The following is an 18,384-nucleotide window of genomic DNA, read 5'->3' as shown; positions in this document are numbered from 1 at the left end:
AATTGCAATAAGGCAGAAAAGAAGGCAGCCCTAGAATTAGGAAGGGAAGTATAAACATACAAGTGAAAAATCTGTTCACCTGGTGTGGAGCGAGGCACGTCCTGGGAAACAGCTGATATCAGTCTGTATGCATAAGATACAAGCAACTTGACCACTCAGATGGTTACCACGATTCTAGAGGACAAAGCAATCAACAGAATAAAAAAAATTGGAATCATGTTAACAGTTCAAGCTCAATTTTCAAAAGAACTGAAAAATTTAGCTTTATCCTCCATATTCTGTTCATACAAAGGTCTTCATTAATTAATGGCTTGAAATGGTATAGTAATTCAGCAGTTTTCAGAAGGGAATAAAATGGGATAGTAAATCCTTTTCATATGGCTTCCAGTGATTCTATGTGTTCACTTGCAATATGGTATTTTTAAAGATTAAAATGTAAATAAATCACTTATATAATTAGACATGCGGGGAGATAGAAAACCTTGAAATCACCATTCCTGTGGGAGGGACATGACTCGTCACAGAAGGAAGCAAAGGATTCCCAGGTGGAACTTCATCCATAATAACACATGCTACTCCATGTCTTTGTAGGCCATCTGTGTTCTCCCTATGAATCACAGTGGAATAGCCACCCTATCATGTGAAGAAACTGTGAACTACCCACATAGTATTTTTGGATTACGATATTTGGGTCAGCAAAACATGTCACCATCACCCTCACACACTCAAATATTTATAGGGCTATGTTGAAGTTTTCTTCCATTAAATAAAACCCAAAGTGCAGATGTCAGTATTTTAAGAAAACTCCTGATACTCGATAGAAAACTAAATAAATGAAATTCTTATACAGTTCTGGTCATATTTTCCACTCGTTTTCATTTACATTTTTATGTGCTTGACAAACTTTCATCTCTGTGCTTTGAGAGGCAATCTAATAATAATCTGTACCTGTTGTATAGCTATTTCCAAACTGTAAAACACGTGTGCTTTTTGTCTCATTTGACCCTCACCTTTGGAGTTAGGTATTATTAATCCTCCATTTTACAAATAACAAAGCTGAGAATAAGAGGAAATACTGTAGAAGCTAAAATAAAGTTGACATTAAGAACCACCAACAGCAAGGGCTGGAATCTTCTGACTGCATGCCCGGTGATCTTTCCACTGCCCTGGATTTCTTGCATGATTTGTGTCCTCAATCACAGCACCAATAAGCACTCATAGTTCACATACAGTGATTACTGTGTAAAGCCACATCCTCATTATGAGTTTCTTGGAAATCATTAAAGCACAATTCTTATAAGAGAAATGAAAGAAGCAGATGGAGTAGATCAGGTAAAAAAATAATAACAAAACTTAGTTGCTGAAGTTTCCAGAATGTATAGCCATTTGTTTTTACAAAATGACATATTGTAGTTAATTAAAATACAACTCCTGCCATAATAAAAAAGACAGTGGAAGATTCTGGTAGATTGAAGCATTCAGGACAAGGGATTCTGAAGGGAACTGGGGTGGAGAGAAAACAATATGGCAGAGGTATACTAGCAGAGTGAAGAGAGAACAATGTAGAAAAAGAGTGGAAACTCTGTCAAGGTTCCAGGAACTGAAAAGCGAGCATATGCACAAAAAGAAACTTGGCAACTTCATTCCAAATGCACCAAAAAGCAATCTGCAGAACAGAAGTTCCCAGTAGCTTAGAGGAAATACACTTAGCAGAGGCAAACATCATCTTGGAACTGACTGAGAGGAAAGTAACATTTCAAATGCTCAGACTCCTTGGAAGACAGAAGTAAAGGAACTGAGTCAGCAAATGAATGTCACAGGGCAAAGGTTCAGAGGCCAAGGACATCCCCAGCAGTGAGCTAGTGACCTGGAAGGACAAAGATGCGGTAAGGCAGGCAGGAACAGGAGAGGGAAAGCAGTATATTCTAAAATGTTAATCTACATTTTGAAGGGAAGGGGGAAATTCCTAAAAGAAATGAGTAGGAATGTAAAACATAGAGAGAGTAAAGGAAAGGGGAAAAAAAAGGCAGTCTTTGAAAGTGCCTCTCCAAGAAAATGAGGTAATATTTGTGTAGCACTGGAGAGCCTTAGCCTTGGAATCAAACCTCCTGGGTCCACATCCCGTTCTTCACACTTAGTAGGCGGGAACTTGGGCAAGTTATGTAATCTCTCTGTGCCTCAGTTTCCTCATCTGTGTAAAGTAGAAAATAATATCACTCACCACACAACAGAATCATAATTTAGTAAGAAAATTCTTGCAAAGCAAAGAACATAGTGATTGTGAGAAAGTGAACAGTAAAATAAAGCTAAATTTCTAAAAATTCATGAGAGTATATTTATCACACTTGAAAAATAAGAACTGGAATCTGAAAAAAACAAAGGCTATATAAAGAGAGTACACATGATAGGAAAATAAATAAGGAAAGAAAGAGTCCAGTGTCCAACAGAAAGGATGTAAGGAGAGTGAGAACGATTAAGGCTGCATTTTTTAAAGTAATGAAAAAAATGAGAGATGTTACTTAAATTTTATCTGATCCAAAGCAATGTTCTATGAAAAATGTAAATTCATGGAAAATGGGCAAAGGACTCTATTATTTTTGAAAGACCCAATTCAGAAATCCAGCTTCAGTCATTCAGAGAGGGGCCCTTTTTCTAATTCCCAGAATTGCCTTCAACTGGCCAAGTGTTTCAATCCTGATTCAAGTAAATAATCAAGCATTTCATGTCTGAATGCCCTTTCAAAACAGTAGGAAAAAAAAAGTAAGTCCTGCCTATCTTCCAAATATAAATTGAAATGAGTAAAGTCACAGATGCCTGTTCTAACAAAGAAGGCTTGAACTTACACTGTAAGTTATAAACGTTTTTTAAATGGAACCATCAATAATAATGATAATAAACAACCTTTTTTGAATGCTTACTATGTGCTAAACTCAATGATTTTCATTTCAAGCTGCTGCAGGTAGATATTTTTAATCCAAATTAGCTTGTGATGAAACTGATGCTCAGAGAAGTTAAACTAGTGTTTCAGGTCATATAGTCAGTCAGTAGCAGAGCATGGATTTGAACGAAGGTCTGAGTAAAAGTTTGCTCTTTTAACAATGTTTCTATTGCAAAGCTGTTCTTGAATAATAATTTGAACTGAGCAACTACATCGTATAATGCCATGCATCCTAGATTTAAACTAGTTATTTAAACTAGTATTCTTTTTTTCTTTTTAATTTATTTAATTTATTTATTTTTGGCTGTGTTGGGTCTTCATTGCTGCACGCGGGCTTTCTCTAGTTGCGGCGAGTGGGGGCTACTCTTCCTTGAGGTGCTCGTGCTTCTCACTGCTGTGGCTTCTCTTGCTGTGGAGCACGGGCTGTAGGTGCACGGGCTTCAGCAGTTGTGGCACATGACCTCAGTAGTTGTGGCGCGCAGGCTTACTTGCTCCGCGGCATGTGGGATCTTCCCAGACCAGGGCTCAAACCCATGTCCCCTGCATTGGCAGGCGGATTCTTAACCACTGCACCACCAGGGAAGCCCTCAACCAGTGTTCTTAAATCATTTTTAATTTTGGTAAACAAAAACCCATGTAACATGAAATTTATCATCTTAACCATTTTTAAGTGTGCAACTTTGTATTGTTGTGTATATTCAGATTGTTGTGCAACAGATCTCCAGAACTGTTTCATCTTACAAAACTGAAACTCTACACTCATTGAATAATCCCCCATTTCTCCCTCCCCTCAGTCTCTGAAACCACCATTCTAATTTCTTATTTCTATGAGTTTGGCTACTTAAACACTTCATAGAAGTGGAATCATACACCATGTGTTTTTTTGTGACTGGATTATTTCACTTAACATAATGTCTTCAAGGTTTATCCATGTTGTGGCATGTGACAGGATTTCCTTCTTTTTTAAGGCTGAATCACTTTCCACTGTATATACACACCATATTTTGTTTGTCCATTTATCCACCATATTTTGTTTGTCCATCCACTGATGGACATTTTGGTTGTTTCCACCTCGTGGCTATTATGAATAATGCCACAATAAATTTGGGTGTGCAAATATTTCTTTGATAACCTGCTTTCAGGTCTTTGGGATATATACCCAGAAGTGGCATTGCTGGATCATGTGGTAATTATATTTTCAATTTTTTAATGGAAACTCTGGACTGTTTTCCTAAGCGGGTGGATCATTCTACATTCCCACTAACAGTGCACAAGGATTCCAATTTCTCTATATCCTCACCAACCCTTGTTATTTTCTGTTGTTTGGACAGTAGCCATCTTAATAGATGTGAAGTGATAACTCATGGTGGTTTTGATTTGCATTTCTCTAATGATTAGTGATATTGGGCATCTTTTCATATGCTTATTGGCTATTTCTAAATGTTCTTTGAATAAATATCTATTTAATCCTTTGCTCATTTTTCAATCAGTTTTTTGTTGTTGTTGCCGTTATTGAGTTGTAGGAGTCCTTTACATATTCTGGATATTAACCCTTTTCAGATATATGATTTGCAATTATTTCTTCTATGTCATAGGTTGCCTTTTCACTCTGTTGTTTGTTCCGATGCACAGAAGTTTTAAAATTTGATATAGTCCTCCAAACTAGTATATGTTTACCCAAACCTCTACCTCTCTATCCGTCTATCTGTCAATCTATCTACCTACTTACCTATCCAAACCCTTGTGAAAGTAGGCAACCAAATTTCATGAAAACCAAGAAGATAGAAAGAATTTTTAGACCACTTAGCTATTTAAAAATAATTTTGAGTGGAAAAAAAAAGAAATCCCTTTAGTCATTCTCAGTTCTCATAGTCTAAACATCTCCTCAAGCTGTATTTGATTTTCATGTTTAAAGAGGCATGGATTTTTTTTCATACAACACAGCCTCTAAATACAAGCCAATTACTTCATCTGTGCTGAAGTAAAAAGACAGTGACTTGATTCAATGTAGAAGGAAAATTTTCAGTGTTATGTATTTTTGAGAGACTGAATGTCAGCTCCTAACCTGGCACACAAATGCTGTATAATACACTTTATGTATTACTTTAGTGACTTTTCAGGATAATATTGAAAAGACGAAATTTTAACTTTAAATATTGAACTTAGAACCTGTATAAGATTCAACTCCACTGTACTCTGTTTGTATTTGGTCAACAAAATGTGGTCCTTTACTTAAGGAGATAACAGTGTACTTAAAAAAAACATGTATACAAACAGCTATAATTTAGACAGAATGTAAGTGCTATAAAAGAGGTATAAAATATGAACTAAATTGTTAAAAATTATTTCTTGACTGAGATGGGAGGGGAATGGAATGGAAATTTCATAGTCAGGATAGCATTTAAGCTGGAATTTGAGAGTGGGTAATATTTCAAGAGACACATAAGATATGGTATGAGAAAAGAGGTGATGTTATAATTTCGTGTGGGTAAAATAAGTGTGATCTAAGCTGCAAAGTTAGATTAAACCCAGGTCATACCAATTTAAAGCACTTAAACTGGATTCTGCCATCACTCTGGACAGGGAATGGATGACAACAGTGGCATTAGAGTACAGTTGATGATGAAGATTACGATTACCAGGAGAAAATTGTGCCTTACCCACAATGGTTTCATTACTTGTGATTTTTCAGTAACTTGATGCATATGTACAACAATTTTTTAAAATTCACATTTAAGTCCACTTCTGGTCATTCCCTTTAAACAAAAGAGCATCAACTATTCCTGATCTCTCTCTTATAAAACAGGAATAAGTGTATTATAAGGAGTCCCATTTTATGGAGAGAAGATGTGGTAGAGAAAATAGATATACAAATCAAGGGAAAATGCAAACTGCTTCACAAATTTTAAAAGGTATATGGTCTCCCTAACAGAAAATTATGTAAATATATACCCAAGCATATCACATGCTTCAGTAGTTTATTAATCAACAAGGAAGGTACCACCAAGATGATTAGCAACACAAGGAGGTTTAATAACCATGAGTATCTAATTTGGTTAGAATGAGGTTGCTTTCACTTTTATTTAGTGCAAGGTTTCTTACACATACACACACATGTATATACATACTCATGATACTTAATGCCATTTTTAGTTTTCCTTAGATTATGTGTTTTTCTATAAAACCTTTATCTTGCCAAATACAATGTTCCTAACCAAGATAAAGGTTTCGGAATGCAACATTCTAAGTTAGAGCTTATGATTAAATGAGAACAGGAATATGAATTAGGAGACTATTAAAATAATACAGGCAAAAGACCATGAAGGTTTGAATCATGGTGTAGGCAGTGAGAATAAAAAGAAGGGAAATTTTAAGAAAACTTGCTGAACTAACTGGAAATAAAGAGCAAAGGAAAGTGATAATAACAGCAGCTAACATTTATGCAGGGATAACTAAAGAACAGACACTATTCTAAGTTGAGAACTCATTGATTTATTTAATCCCCACATTAACCTGTTAAATATTCTTATTACTCCATTTTACAGTTCTGGAAACTAAAACAGAAAGATAAAATTAGATGTCCAAAGCTACAATTCAATAAGTGACAGAGTCAGGATGGGAACCCAGGTAGACTAAGCCCAAAACACATGCTCTACACTGCATTAGGGATGATTGTTAATTAAATTCAGATTACTAGTTGAATCATGACAAAAGAAATAAAGAGGTTAAGAAAATAAAATCCTGTTTTATTTTACACATTTTATGTTTGAAGGCCAGGAAGATATAAAGAAACATGAGTTGGAGGTTCTGTACACGAGGGTGTAACATGTAAAAGACTGTGGCCAAAACAAGTGATCATACCATAGTCTGAATGATGGTGTATAGGTGTTGCGAAGGTGAGTATAAATTATCAAATTTGTCAAAAGTTGTCTGAACATTGTTCTGAGATCAACACAAATTATTTGGTCCAGAGTAATATCCACCAGTAAGGATGGGCTGGTGAACCAGCAGGAAATTCATTAGACCCAGACGAATAGAAACCCATGTGAAGATCAAAGAGCTCAGACAAGTATATGCATCATTATGTAGGAAACTACATCAACTACATCAGCATATGAGATGTTACAGTAGGCTGAAAATTTTTGTTTGAAATGCCTGATCTGGAGATCTAGGCTGGACACATAGATAAGTGAAACCAAGAGATTCTGGAAAGATGGAGGACAGCCAAGGCTGGGATGTTCTGATGGAGACAAATCATTTCAGCAGGAGTGAAGAAAAGAAATGAAAAAGCTAGAATGACAGGAGGTTGAGTTACTATAAATTTTGACCTTTAGATGTTACTAAAATTTTCCATGAAACTGCTTCTATTGTTGGAGGTCCATTTGTTTGAATTTTTGTAGAAATATGATTACTTTCCCCTAAAATTCCCTGAATTTTTTTTTTTTTTTGATACCACAGAAATATCCTCAGGAAGAGATATAAGCACTCAAGCTCTCCCTATATAGAGATATGATCAAAAGACAAATACATTTAAGAAGGGAGACTGTATTTTCACATCGACCCATCAGTTGAAAAAAATACATATAAAACTTGGGGAATTATTATTCCAGGAAGGATGGAATTTCCCTCTACAGGAAAATATCCACAACTGAAAGATGTAATGCAATAAATAAATACATGATTAAGAGAAAAATAAGACTGCACATCTGCTTCCTGGTAGAATTTTGATGAATACATTGGGAAATGTTTCTTTTGGTTTCTATTATTAAAGGTGACCACATCCAGAAAGCATGATATTGTGTAAAAATGTTATCTCTTTTTCTTCCTTCACACCCAAATGATGATTGGAAAGTGGCAACATTTTACATAAGGCTACCTCCTACAGACAAAGAACTATAAACAACAAACCAGTAACTGCAGAGGATACTATTAACATGAATACTTTTGATAAGGACATTTATTTTGGATTAAAGTCTACACTACAGTTGAATGTCTTGACAGAATTTTGTACCAGAGTTTCATATTTTAAAAATGTGGAAAAGACCCATCTCTGCCATCATAATCTACCTATTACTTAGCATTTCGGTGGGGGGGATATGTGCAGTTAGACACCAGTCCTTAACAAACAAGGGCGTGGTTGTTATGCAGATGTAAGTCTGTGGCCTTCTCCAGCAAAAAGAGGTTAAGATTCGGTTATCCTTCTCTTCCTGATAGGGAGTGGAAGACACCCTTACAAATGGATATTTCCTTTATAAATGTAAATTTCTCTTACAAAAGGGTAACTTCTACTAGATTTTCAGAGCTTCTCCTACACCTGTTGTCTCTTAAAAAGAACCAGGGCAAGATAAGCCTTATGCCAAAGAAGCAGTTTCAGAGGGCGACATATTTGCTCCCCTTCAGATATATGCATATATATGTATATATAAGAGTGTGTATACATGAATATATAGATTAAAAATTCTATAGTGCTAATACAAGGTATACATTGATAAATGTACCCTTTTTTAAATAATGAAAGTAGATAGAGATCAGGTCAAAAGCAGCTCTATAGCATTGGTGATCATAACCAGAACAGAGCTTTTGATTATCAGATAAGAAAATTAATATATTCTTTCAGAAATGGTCATCATTATGTGACTAGCAGTCATCACCTTGCCTGGATCTAAGTGTCGACAATTCTCGCAGAACGCATTAAATTTATTTTCTAAATTATCTGTCGACATCCGTAAAAAGTAGGATGTCTGCCCCTCTAGGAGTGAAGAGACGTCAGCTATAAACTCAGCTTTGTGATGACTCAGTTGTGTGCCTCTGAACACACTACAACCAGTGTCTTATAGATGTGGATCATGAATTACTCAAGCCTGGGGCCATTCCTCTCCAAACATTCAGCACCAATTTTGAATATAGAAGTTGTTCTTTCATGTTTAAGGAAGGAAGTAAGGGAGAGAGGGAGGGAAGGAAGAACTCACATTACTTCATCCTCAGTCCTCTCTGTAAAATTAAACAGTTGGACTAGACATTCTCTCAAGTTGTTTTTTTTATTCTGAAATATCACAAGTCTATGAGACAAAAAATTATTTTACTATTTATCATTTTTTAAATTACAGGCATTTCAAAATAGGTATCCTGAGACTGACAATTTATCAGGCTTACCCTCTATTCCCCAGGCTGGAATTAAAACAAACAAACACACAAACAAACAAAAGCCCTCAGGTACTAGTTCTCTTAAATAAGTTTTAACAAAATACACCCATGTTGCAGAAATTCCAAAATTCCGTATTGGATATGCACAAATTCAATATACTTAGAGTGTAAAACTGAACTTTAGGAGTACTATTTCCTAAACTAACAGGCCGTCTGCTACTTTCACATAGTAATTTTTGTTCTTAACAGTCTTTCAAATGCAGGTAATCTAAAGCCAAAATAAACTGATAGTAAGGAGGCAAAATAGAGTACTTAAACCATTTCCATAGCTTATTAACTAAATGGTACACAAAGTTCAACTACTATCTAACATATTTTTTTAAATTAAATAATTACTGCTATCTACGAGACTTATTTTAGATGTCTTTGATTAAGAGAAGAATAATCATTCTATGATTTTCAGATTCTTTCTAAAAATAAAAAGAATAGCTGAAGTATCTATTTCATTATTTATTTATACAAAATAATAGTTTGCTGATGCTACATCTGACTTAGGATCTTACTTTTGACTCTCACAGGTCTACTTTGATTTTATTTTTTTTTCACTTGTAATTACAAATAAACAAAGACTGATTGCTATGCTAGGTGTCAAGGAGAATGAACCAGATGTGGACATACATCTCCACCCTAGGAGTGGATGGTTTGCTAGAGGTATAAAATGTATTTTAAATTAAAATAATTTATTATAAAATGTGAATATGTGTGACAGGGAAAATAAGTTACCGAACTGATTTATGTTTCATGAATTGTTATTCTGATGAAGAACGTGAGATTTGCATTAGCTTTTGAAAAATAGACAGGATACCAAAAGATTAAAAAAAAAAAGGCAAAAGGATGAACAGCATGAGAAATACCGGATGCTAAATGTTAAATATACATGACAACAAAATAAGGATTCACTATTTTATTTCACAAACTAAATATTTAGTTAAGATAGTCATTGGCTTATATTTCCAGTTCCATGATATCTGCCTGAAAGTTGCTGTCTACACAAACTCTCCATCCTCTGTATCTAAAGATTATTTTCGCAACCTGAAATATTTAAAACTTCCTTTAGCAGGAAAAAATTCATGAGATATTTTATATCCTGCTGAGATCAAGCGTGACCTCAGACCTTATACGTGGGAAGATATTGTGAATTCTGGAAACAATATACATTGGTTTCAAAAAGCATAACATCAATGAGAAAGTTTTAATGCTAATACATCTATGCTCTGAGAGGAATATAAAACAGTTCTGAGTCAGGCTGAGAGCAAAGTTCCCATCATAATAATAATGCTTTGACTATACAGGGCAAAATCGTGAAATACATAAATAACAGACAGTAAAAGTCTGATATGATAGCCTTGTATTTCTCTAGTACCCTTATTTTCTATTCTCATCACCGGCATGTTAGTCCAGACCTTATTTTATCTATAAAGAGTCTCTTAGCTGGTCTCCCTGAAAATTATTCCTAGGTTCATCTTCCTAAAATACTAATTCTTGGGTTATTTCATGGTTCAAAAACTTTTAGTGGCTCCCAATTGCCTGCAGAATAAAATCCAAAGTCTGTATCTTGGCATTTCAAGGCTTTTGTAAACAGTAAAACACGCTCAATGAATATTGGTGAGAAGAAATAAAACTATTAGTGTTGATTTATTAAATAACAATTGTGTCAGGCACTGGGAGAGATTCTTTATTTACATTTTCTCATTTAGTACTCACATGTGTTTTGAATACACAGCTGTCATTTACCCCACTTCAATATATGAGTATACCAAAGCTGATAGAGTTAAATAACAGTGAATTTTCCCAAATAATAAATTGTGACTCCAAAGTGTGCTCCCTTCCCACCACGAGATAGTGTAAACACTTGTGTGTACAATATCACAACCATAATAGAAGAAAGTACATGATGAGATCATAATAAGAATTTAAACTGCTTGTGAAGTGGATGATCAATTGCCTTAGACTGGGGTTTACTGGAAAAAGCACTGGCAGAGGGACCAAGACCATGAGAGAGGTCAGGATTAATAATTTATGTGTCTTTCTCATCTAAATAATAACGAAAATGAGGACAGGGAATGGATCAGGGAGGAAAGTCTGTAGACAGAAAAGAACAGAACTGTGGGCAAACTGCAATTAGTGGGAGGAAGAGAAAGGGGAACCAGTGACGGAGCTAGAGAAGAAGCAAGCCATCAGATACAACCCAGGAATTATAGGGGCCCCCAAAGAAGAACATGCATGAGAACCTCAGGACTGTTCCACCTTCCCTGTCTTCAGTCCTTAGCTACGGACCTGGAACAGGAGGTGCTACCTTGGCCCGGGTCACACTTTTTTAATGACCTTGGATCTACCCAGAAAACCACTATTAGCCTGGCTGGTCCCCATAAATGACACTTAAAAGTAATCATTTGTAAAAAAAAAACTCCCCTGCCCCAGCAAAATACTTATTTAGAAAAGTAATATAAATAATCTCCCTTACTTAAAATCTCATCAAGAGACAAGCCAGGAGATTTATAAATACTCAGGAAAGAAATAAAAAACCGACAGGAGTAAGAGTGAATTGACAAAAGCAAAACAAACAAACTAAATTGACTCTGGGTTCTTGTTTTTGAAATTGTTTCCTTCTCTTAATTTGCTCTAATAAAATAATCCTTAAGAACTCATGGAATAGAAAATGCCACATACTAAAGATCTATCTATCTATCTATATAGACAGATAGGTAGAGATGAAACATTTTACATCCATTTACATCAATCTATTTGCAACCATAGGAAAATATTTAATGTTCCTGGGATGAGCACTGTGAGAGGCTTTATAATTATTTAGAAAATATTTAGAAATTATTTCAAGTAAATCTTATTTATCCTGTCTCTGAAACATTTCACTTTCTGTGAAATAGACATAGGGTCTTACATATTGTTATTAATATGATATATATAACATACATAATTAATTTAAGATATATAAAACAATTTATAAATTATTATTCATATAAAGTATATTGATGAACATTCATAAGCAAAAGTGGCGATTACGGGAACAGACTAATCTGAAACAATACCAAGAAGGGCATTAGAAAAGTATTTTCCCATAAAATAACTAGAACATTATTCAGTTTCACTTCCACTTGCTCAGAAGTTGAAGTGACCTTTAAGTTCAATTTCTGGAAAATATCACTGATTAACATACTTTCTGCTGCCACTAGTTATATTGCAGAGAACTGCCGAGAAGGTGAGGCAGCATGGGACAAAGGTGATCTTTGTGTATTAGATTGCTTATATCTAGATGCAGGAGCTACCCATTTATCTCTGGGCTCTTCCGAAACTTCCTCCTTGAGAGATGCCTCACTTAGGGAACTTGATTCCATAAGTGCTGTACTGCAGGTATCCTGCAAGGTCCCCTGAAGCCCAACATTTAGGGAGCAAAAATCCAGGGACCTCTTAGTAGCTGGATGAGGGCACCAAGTTCAGCACTGGTATAGAGTCTAGAAAAAGTCTAGTCCCTGGGCATGAGACTGCACTACAAGAGACTGTCACGGGGCCAATTTCCACATCCTCTAGTGGATGGATAGCAAATCAGGTCACTGTGTTTCCCTTCACTCCTTATAAATGGGACCAACATAGAATATTCTGAAACCACACAATAGTGAGAGCATTTAATAAGAGGTTTCAAGAGCAATAACTGGTTAGCAGAGGTACAGGGACAAGGTGGTGATCAAAGAGTGGAAGTAATCTGCTGGCAAGGGGATTAGAATGACAGTGGGCCCACACTGGAGGGCTAGAGAAGTATCTGTGCATTGGGTGAAAAAAGTCAGGGGCAGGGGGATGTGCAAGCTGTTGAACATATCTGTATTGCTTATTTGGGGACGGAGCACTTCATTAAGGAAATATGCAATGTTATAAATCCAGTAGTAGATAGCTAAGGAACGGTGGGATGCTACAAAATAAACCTGGAAATTTAGATGGGGCCTCAAAGGATTTTATTACTTGCTGTTTAGCCTCTACAAGTAGCTGCTGCTTCTGAGACAGCTGGTACTGAAGGGTTCCTTTGCCCTGGATTCTCCCTCACATCCCTATAGCATGGTCTGTTGCACTGCGCCCCCAAATGATGTCCCTTTAAAAGGTGGTAAGAGCCAATCCTAAAATGTCATTCTCTTATCCAGGAATATACCTGAAGGAGGTCACCAAAGGACTTTTTTTGAATGAGGTGAATGTAACTCAGCAGATAAAGAACAAGAAGGCAGTAGAATAGTGGGTAGGTGGTGTGAGAATCTGACCTATGTGTAATTTGCATCATCTGTGTAAGGATAACAGAAAGATAACACATAGATAGTGTAATGCGCCACACAGATTTTGATTGTTAACCTATAATAACCTATTTATTTCTCACAATAACCCTATGAGGTTAGTGCCTTCATGAACCCCCAGTTAAAAGACGGAAGACAGATATAGAAAGGTCAAGTAACTTGTCTAAACCACACAGCTCAGAGGTGACAGAGCTAGGATCTGAATCCAAGCTGTCTGCTTTCATAGGGCATAGTCTTTTTTTTTTTTCATTAATTTTGATTTGAGTATACTTGATTTACAATGTTGTTAGTTTCAGGTGTACAGCAAAGTGAATCAGTTACACATATACATACATCCACTCTTTTTTAGATTCTTTTCCTATATACGTCATTACAGAGTATTGAGTAGAGTTCCTGTGCTATACAGTAGGTCCTTATTAGTTATCTATTTTATATATAGTAGTGTGTGTATGTCATAGTCTTAACCGTTGCACCACATTTCCCCCCACACTTGAAAGCCTCAGTTTAAAGTTACAGTAATCAAAGATTCTTTCAGTTACCAGAGTGACCTCCTTTATAAGTATACAGTGTTGAGCAATGAACATTAGCCCACAGGTGTTGTAGTGGTGTGGTGACACACCTGGGACCCAAGAGAGAAGTCAGGGATGGAGACAATACTCTAAGCATAATCTCCACATAGATAAAAGTAGAGGTTAGGGAAGAAGATGACATAACGAAAAGGCTGCAGAGAGAAAAGGCCAAGTCTCTGAATAGGACCCTTTGTTTTTGGTTTTTAATATCATAAAGAGATTTGATTTGACCCAGGATGATAATGAGTTCCTTTACAATCATCTACTTCATGATTGCAGCCAAGGTTTCTCATCTGTATTTCGTCAGTGACAATTAGAGTGCCCAGTACATGGAAGGCACTCAACAAATACTTCGTGAATTAAAGAAAAGATGAAAAGGGAACTCAAGATAGGAAGGCATCAAGAATGAGATGAATATGTGTGAAATAACCTTTACAAAAAAGGAATGCACATGCAAAATAAACTTTATGATGAATTACACATCTTAGGTAGTTACAAGAGGAAAAAACAGGTAAGGGATACTGAATAGATTAATTTATATTCATGTATTAGAGACGGTGTACTTATTATATACAAGATTAGGTGGTATGCATGGAAGTATGAAGAAAGCTGTCAAGGTAGCAACCATTTGATCCTTATTCTTGAGAAACTTAGTCCAACTAAGAGAGAGAGAGTAATAGTTATTGAAACTGAAAAAGATCTTACAAAGAGGAGGGCAGAATTTGAGTGAAAAACACTTTTGCAAGCAAGATTTAGTGGACATATGTGAGGGTGGCTAGGGGAGTGGGCATTGGTTGGGGGCCGGGAGAAGTGATGGCAGTAAAAGACAAAATTATCCAAGTGAAAGGAGAGATCACTGCAAAGCCCCATGAGGAACGAGTACAGAAATGGTAGGCCCATGTGGTTGATGCCAGTTTGTCCTGTTATTAATTTAGGGAATTTACGAGACTTAGCTTCGGCTCATCCTAATACATTATCCACTTAAAGCACACTTTTTAACACCACTTGTACACAATAAAGGAAAAAAGGGAAAGTCTAAATTGTCATTTCTGATGAACAGAAATAGCCAAGGGTTACAAATATATAAAAGAATGATTGGTGGCTATCATGAAGATGATGGTTATGTGTTCGGTAAATACTAGGGGAAAGCAGATCTGAATGCAATTCTTGTTCTTAATAAGTCTCAAGTGAAAGTGCACAGGATATGAATGACTATTCACTGTACTCTAATAACTTTTGATATATGGATCAAAAGTACCATTTTCTGGAATATGAAAAGGTCTATGTGATAATGACACAACAAAAGAAGGGCTCCAAACAATCAACACCCAGAGACTGGGGGTAAGGTCAAGTGAGGAATCCTAGTATCTCAGCCCAAGCTCTTTGAAGGGTTTATTGAGTGCACATGTGTAAGCATAGCATTCCTCTTCTACGTAAGTTACTTCTGCCAAAAACTTGCCCTTTTTAAAACCTGAACAACGAACACTCTCTGCCAAACCTCATTACAGTGTAGTCTCAGACAACAATCCCCAGGGCTCTGTGAAATGTGAATCAAGCCAAAGAAAGGGAAATGTTATTCTCTCATCTGTATATCCAGTACAAATGCTTTTGAACAGCTACTTTACAGGTGATAAAAGTCTTCATAAGTTGATACAATAATTTCTTGATTTATATCAATTTTCCATTTTAAAATTATACATAACTCATCTTACACTATTTCATCATGCAAATACTTTTGCAGACAGAATAGTCTGGCTACTTTAACCTTCTACCAACCTGCTCGGAAAGCAACTTGTAACACCCTAATTTGATTTTGATATGGAAATATCTGAAGCTACAAGACAGAAGCTAGTGTGGCCAAAAGAATGAATTTTGAATCAGAACATATGTCAAGGGTAAAGTTAATAGGTATACAATTTCACTACTATTTAAAAAACTTGTCTTCTGATAAGGAGAGTCAAACATCAAAATTGATGAGATTTGAGATGATTATTTTCATTTGAAACGATTTTTTAAAAATAATACTCTAATTATAATTATGTATTCATAAGTCATCAATTACTTGAAAATATGTTGATATGAAGTGAAAAAGGAGACAATGGTACTCCATGCAAAAATGTAAATCACACATAGCTCTACTATACAAATTAGGTATGTGCATTTCTAAAGGTTTTGGTCAGAATTTTATATTTCTTCATTCCTTTTTTTGAATGAGTTAAATTATCACAGGCAGGATCTCTCTTTTCAAAATTGTACTCAATTCTCCTGTGTAATGAAAATGAAAACCTTGTATCTAAGATTCCAATGACAGCCCAGAGCATATTAGTTGTATTGATCTGAGTCTTTTTCAGATACTTATTATTATTATTATTATTACACTTATTATTTCAGGAAGTTCAATGGGGTATCACCAAAAAAGAGGCCCTTTAGTCACATATTCTGGGATTGAATTCCATGACTTTTCCCGAACAAGTTGTTGAAATGTGTTTTTTGTGTGCTATGATTCACAAACTAAAAACGGGGGAAAAAAAAAGCAAGTTTAAACTTTTCAACAACTGCCACAGTAGAGCACAAATTCAACAAAAAGCAGTTAAGTGTAAAGCACAGAGTCAGGTAATTGTTAAATAATTATAAATATGAGATAACAGTATGAGATAACAGTAAAAAAATGACATCAGCATGTATAAAAGCTTCAATAAGAAAGGTGAAATGACAGGACTTTTGGTCCAACTTTAAGCAAGAGAGCTTATTACTAAAAGAGAATAAAACTCAGATTTAAAAAAAATATGCAACGATTTGTAACACCGGGAATAGAAGGAATAATATGTGATTTTTATATATAGAGAGAAAGTATATACATAAAGTGAGGGAAAGCGTTGAAAACACACACACACACACACACACACACGCACACACACACACACGCACACACACACACACACGTAGAAAGGGAAATGGCAGCCCATATCTACATTTCTAGAACACATCTAAGTCTCAACTTCTAGGAATTTGAGGGGATGTAGAAGCTTCCTAGGTATATTTTTAATTTTCAAAATAGCAATGATAAGTGTATTATACATATAACATTTGACAGGGAATAATCTTTAACATACTTAATGTAGTAGATGTCCTTGGGATTCAAAGAGGAGAAACAAGAATACATAGTCATTGAGCCATTTTGGCAAGAATTTTGAAAGCACAGTCATCATGTAGACCTGAAGACATCTGGCACAGAGGATGGATCTTGTCAATATCAATAAAATAGCAAAGACTGAAGTAGAAAAAAAGTGTGCCTTCTCTTTTAATATTTAAGATTGATTTATAAGACATGACTGATACATAGCTTTCTTTGCATGAGAACCTACCACAATGGTGATCTAAAAATTTTTATTAATCCAGGTAATACATTTTATTTTGAAAAATAAGTAATTATGAGAACTAATTCAAAATATGTGTTTATTATAATGAGAACTACTATATTTAGTATCAACAGAAAAAAAGAAAGTAAAATAGTTGCACCTTGAACTAGGAGAATAAATTGAATGACATTAACCTTTCTGACCAGAGAATGGTTCACCTTTTATATAGTTTCTCACCATGGTTAATCTATATGCTTTCAAATACAATTTTTAAAAATAGACTTTATTTTTCAGAACAGTTTTAGATTTACAAAAACATTGAGAAGATAGTACAAAGAGTTCCCCGAGAACCCACACCAGTTTCCCCTATTATTTTTACATCTTACATTAGTATGGGCATTTGTTACAATGAATAAACCAATATTGACATTTTATTATTAACTAAACTCCATAATTTATTCTGATTTCCTTAGTGTTTATCTAATGTTCTTTTTCTTTTCACGGATCCCATCCAGGACACCACATTACATGTAGTTCGTGTCTCTCTGGCTTCTTCTTGCTTCCAACAGTTTCTCAGACTCACTTTGGTTTTGATGATCTTGATAGGTTTGAGGAGTACTGGTCAAGCATATTGTAGGCTGTCCCTCTACTGGAAGTTGTCTGATGTTTTTCACATGGTTTGATTGGGGTTATAGGTTTTTGGGAGAGAGATTGAGAGGGAGAGTGTTCTTTTCATCCCTCATATCAAGGGCACATATTATCAACATGCTTTAGGACTACTGAGGTTGACCCTGATCACCTGGCTGAGACAGTCTCTGCTAGGTTTATTCACTGTAAAGAAGTCTCTCCCTCCTTACCATACTGAGTACTCTTTGGAGGAAGTGACCATGCTCAACTCATTTCAGAAGTAAGGAGTTTTATGTTCCCCTTCCTTCAGGGCAGAGTATCTACATAAATTGTTTGAAATTCTACTGGATGGGAGACTTGTCTCTTCTCCTTCGTTTATTAATTTATTCATCATT

The 18,384-nt window shown here is 35.5% G+C and overlaps 1 protein-coding gene across 2 annotated transcripts in view; it reads right to left on the bottom strand.

Annotated features, from left to right (window-relative positions):
* The window catches only part of SEMA3D (semaphorin 3D), a 209,139-nt gene that overhangs the window by 182,377 nt on the left and 8,378 nt on the right, over window positions 1–18,384 (bottom strand). For both annotated transcript variants that reach the window (XM_036864311.1, XM_036864310.1), the window contains exon 2: window positions 80–174. The gene's annotated coding sequence lies outside the window, so the exon portion shown is untranslated. The remainder of the gene's footprint in view (window positions 1–79; window positions 175–18,384) is intronic.

Source organism: Balaenoptera musculus, chromosome 9 (genome assembly GCF_009873245.2).
Source record: "Balaenoptera musculus isolate JJ_BM4_2016_0621 chromosome 9, mBalMus1.pri.v3, whole genome shotgun sequence".
In the NCBI taxonomy this organism is placed as follows: Eukaryota; Metazoa; Chordata; class Mammalia; order Artiodactyla; family Balaenopteridae; genus Balaenoptera; species Balaenoptera musculus.
The sequence above is the reverse complement of the archived record's forward strand: the minus strand, read 5'-3'. Positions and strand labels throughout refer to the sequence as shown.